Consider the following 4,846-nt stretch of genomic DNA (forward strand, 5'->3'; position numbering starts at 1 on the left):
ACTTGCGCATCCTGATTGGTAGAGCGACCTGAAGGGGCGTGTTTAGTAAGGCGGCTCAGCGCCATGTTACATGAGGGAATGGGATCCCATGCGGTGCTGAAGAGCCTGGTAGAAGCGGTGTCCTTGTGTAACGTGCATTGTCCTTATGGAACAGTTCACACAATAGATCTCACTAAGCAGTCGTATTGATGGCGCTACGTGTGCTCTACATGCGCCGGGCGCATAGTGGTGGAAGCCACGCGGCTTATAGTAACTGCAGTGTCTGATGTAGTCCTTCCCGTGGACACATGGGGCCTCCGTGAGGATGGAGGTAGCTGCTGGAGATCGTGATCCGCTGAGGGGCACATGTATCAGTCTATTTCAGCTGCCTCAAAGTTGTCTGGACACTTGTGTCTTTTATGTATCTCAGAAAACAATGCCTCTTAGCTACCATGTAAGGCAACCCCCTTACCATCACACACGACTGTCAGGAAGCCTAATGACATAATGTGGGATTAATGGCAAACCAGTATCTCTCAGTCTGAGATACATTAAAACATGATTTTTGGTTGTGTGAGTTTGCTTATTTTCTATTTTTTTTATTTTTAGGCAAATTTTGAAACTTCAGAATTAACCATATCATCCTGCCATGAATAGCACATGAAATTCCATTTCCAAACCTTCCCTGTTATGTGTACAAATTTAACGTGGGTCCAAAAATGGCCCTCAAGGCCAAACATAGGTTCAAATATTTTGAAGGGAAGTGGAAAGAATGGCAGTCAATGTGGCAGGAGCAACAACCCCCCTAATATTTTGTAAAAACTGAAAGAGATTTCAGGTTCATTTAAACATTTTTACTAATTAAGCTGTAGTAAAACTGAATTTTTTTGTCCTAAACATCTTGAAAACCAGACATGAGTTTGGCTCCAAATAGTAAAAATCTAGATTGTAAAAAAATACAAACAAACCCTACACCACCCCAACATTGTGCAAACAAGCATTAGTGGATTATAATTTTGGCAGTTTGGGGCCTGGGGCCCATGACCACCCAAAGCACATTGAATTTTATGCTTAGTAGAGCCTTCACCTATGAAATCTTCATACATCTGTGCATAAGAGCAATTTCAGTACCTCTGAGGCCGGTTTCCCACTTGCCGTTTTCGTTGCGTTTTTAAACTAATCCAAAATGCAAGTGGGAGGGGGGTTTGCCTGAAATGCATGTGTTTCATTGCAAACAGAAATGCCTTTTGGCGAATCCCCCTCCCACTTGCATTTTGGATGCGTTTAAAAACGCAACGAAAACGGCACGTGGGAAACCAGCCTAAAGGTCCTCCAAAGGTCCTGAAACCACAGATTGAAAGGAGGCAGAAGGAAGTTAATTTCGGACTTGTAGGGGCAGTCTGAATCCGCCCCTCAGAAGTTAGTATGGGTCATTTTACTTGGATTTGTGCCTTAAAGGGAACCTGTCACCAGGAGACCCATTTTAGCACTCCCCCAGTCCTCACAGAGCATAGTACATACACTGCCAAAGTGTTTTTGTATAAAAAATTGGTTTTACAGAAAAAAAGATATGTTATATTGTACCTTTCATTAGCATCTGCTGTGTGACTAGGCAGTTGCCATTTGGGAGGGGCTGGAAAGGAGCAGTTCTCCCCCCCCCCACCCTTGGGAAACATGTGACCTTTTCAAATATATGAATAACTCCCCTTACTCGGGATTGGCTGTAGAGGAGCAGGGGGCGTCGCTAAGCCCAGTGATGGGTGTTTTCATATATTTGAAAAGGTCACATGGAGAAGATGTTCCCCACGGCTCCTTACCAGACCCTCCCAAAAGGCAACTGCCTAGTCACACAGCAGATGCTAATGAAAGGTACAATATAACATATCTTTTTTTCTGTAAAACCAATTTTTAATACAAAAACACTTTGACAGTGTATGTACTATGCTCTGTGGGGGCTGGTGGGAGTGCTAAAAATGGGTCTCCTGGGGACAGGTTCCCTTTAACTTCTTATCACCAACGCTTGTTTTCATCTCCATGACCAGACTCGATTTTTCGAATCTGACATGTCTCACTATAATTGGTTATAACTTCGGAACGCTTTAACATATCCCGGTGATTTTGAGAATGTTTTCTTGTGACACATTGTACTTCATGATAGTTGTAAAATTTAAGTGATATGTTTTGCGTTTCATTCTGGAAAAAAATTAATTTGGCAAAATTTCAGAAAAAATCTTCATTTTCAAATGTTCTGCATTCCAGACAGAAAGTAAAACTACCCTAAAATCTAGATAACTAACATTTCCGGAATGTCTGCTTTATGTTAGAATTATACTTTATTAATCCACTCCTTTATCAAGGATGTTATGAGGTGCAGAACTTTAGTTGCGATTTTTCAAGTTTTCATGAAAATCACCAAAACTCACATTTTGAGGGACAACTCAGCTTCCAAGTGACTTTGAAAGGCCTAAATTATAGTAAAACCCCATTAATTACCCCACTATAGAAACTACACCCCTCAATGTATGTAAAACAACTTCTATTAAGTCTATTAACCATTTAGGTATTTCACATGGGTTAAAACAAAATGGAAGTGCGATTTAGAAACTTTTTACTTTTTTTGGAAAATACATTCATTTAGGCCAAAAATGACACTTTTATAATGACTAAAATGATGAAATGCCCTATGCGCTGCATAGGATCAAAGCAGCGCCATTCACATCAGATTTGTAGTGTCGCATTGTACAGGCTATAACATTTACATTTTTTGGTAATGCGAACATATGAGGGCTTATTATTTGCGAGGTGAGATACAATGTATAGATAATAATTTTGGGGGGTCTATAGCTTATTCTTGAGATTTTATTAACTATTTCAAGGGGGATAAAAACAAAATAATAAAAATAATATTTTATCTTTATTCTCTGGTTCACTCCGATTACGGTGGTCATTTATATAGTTTTTCTTATCTTTGTTCAATTTTACTGATCAAAACCAATATTAGAGAAAATCACATTGTTTTTACTATCAACAAATTTTTAGGGGCATAACTTTTGTATTTTTCCGTTGACAGGTCTAGTTGCGAAAAGAGTTGTTCTTCTCAGACGTATCATACAATGGCATGTAACTTTTTTTGAACACTTTTTAGAACATTTTTATGATGGTATTTGATTAAAAATGGTATATTACGGGAAACTTTTCGTTTTTTATTCCTTTACATCATTAACCAGCGTTTTCAATATTCTTTTAGATTTATAGTACATATGGATGCAATGATACCAAATATGTACTTATTATTTGTGTGTTTTTGTGTTTTATATACTTCATTTGGTTTTTATAAGTAATTGGGAAGGAAAGGGACTTTTATTTTATTTAATTATTATAATGATTTTGACTTTTTTTAAACTTTTTTTTTACATTTTCTACTTATTGGCTTGAACAAGCGTTCATCTGTTCATTGCTTGTTTAAGGCTTTACACTGCAATACACATGTATTGCCGTGTACAGAGTAAGTAACTGAGCATGCTGCAGGAGGCAGAACCCGGCGTGCAGAGGAGCTGACAGCCTTGGGGCACTCACCGGACCCCGGGGCTGCGGCAGGAGGGATCGGATCCGCCAGTATGCACACCGGGGTATCCGATCCCGCATCTTGGCTGTGACATCACAGCCTGAGTCCAACACTAGACTCACCCGATGTCCCGAAATCTTCTTCTGACGCGCCGCCATAGAAAGGTGTATTTATGTATCAGATTTGGGATGTTTAACCCCTTAATGACTGCCATAGAATCCTGAAAGAGCGGTCATTAAGGGGTTAAACATCCCAAATCTGATACATAATGCGTGGTTTCAAATGCATGCTGAATTCAAAATCACAACCTGCTAAATTTGTTAAGCCACAGTCATATGTGTAAAAAGTTGCAAATAATGAACTGCACCTAAAAAGTCTCAAAAATGAAGTAAAACAACATGCCAAAACTAAGGTACATGCCACCCTATTAGTTGCAAGTCATACTGTGGTGTTGTGAGTCTCTGTACCTGGATTATAGAGGAAAATAATGAGGTTTATTCTCACACATGTAAATCACTTGGATGCATAGAGGTGATTCTATAAATGTTTCAATTGCTTTCTATTTTTTTGTTCCGTTGCTTAAAATGTAACTTAACTTTTAATATAATTTTAGAAATCAGTAGCGTAGATAAGTACATTTTGTAATATACTTCATTAAAGTAATACATTTCCGTGTCCTTATATTTCCCTTCCCTTTTATTAGAAATGGCAGGAGCTCATCTTTAGCCTCCTTTTCTTTTTTCGCTATGCGTTATACATGACTTCAAATACACTACACTACACACCAGGAGAAAGAAGGAGTAGAAAAAAGTCAAAGATCATTCTTGGCGCTTGCTTTGAGTTAATGGGGCAGATTTATCAAGTGTCTGAAAGTCAGAATATTTCCAGTTGCCCATGGCAACCAATCACAGCTCAGCTTTCATTTTACCAGTGCTCATGAATATTTTAAAGGGGAGCTGTGATTGGTTGCCATGGGCAACTGGAAATATTCTGACTTTCAGACACTTGATAAATCTGCCCCATTAAATGCAATGTAAGTGCTATGTGTGGCCGCACCGTCAAAAACAGCTTATTACAAAGCTTCTTAATCCTTTGAGATCTACATACAGGGCCGGATTATAGGCGGGGCTCCCGGGGCTCAAGCCCCGGGGCCCCCACCATCTTGCCCCCCCAGGGGGCCCCCACCAGATCACCCCCCCTGGGACATGGCTCCTCTGCCGCCACCTCCCAGAGCTGGCCGAGGCGTCTGCCCCCTGCACAGGTTCCCACCTCCCTGCCCGCCCAACTCGCTGCATGGTTAGG

Source organism: Engystomops pustulosus, chromosome 4, assembly GCF_040894005.1.
Source record: "Engystomops pustulosus chromosome 4, aEngPut4.maternal, whole genome shotgun sequence".
In the NCBI taxonomy this organism is placed as follows: domain Eukaryota; kingdom Metazoa; phylum Chordata; class Amphibia; order Anura; family Leptodactylidae; genus Engystomops; species Engystomops pustulosus.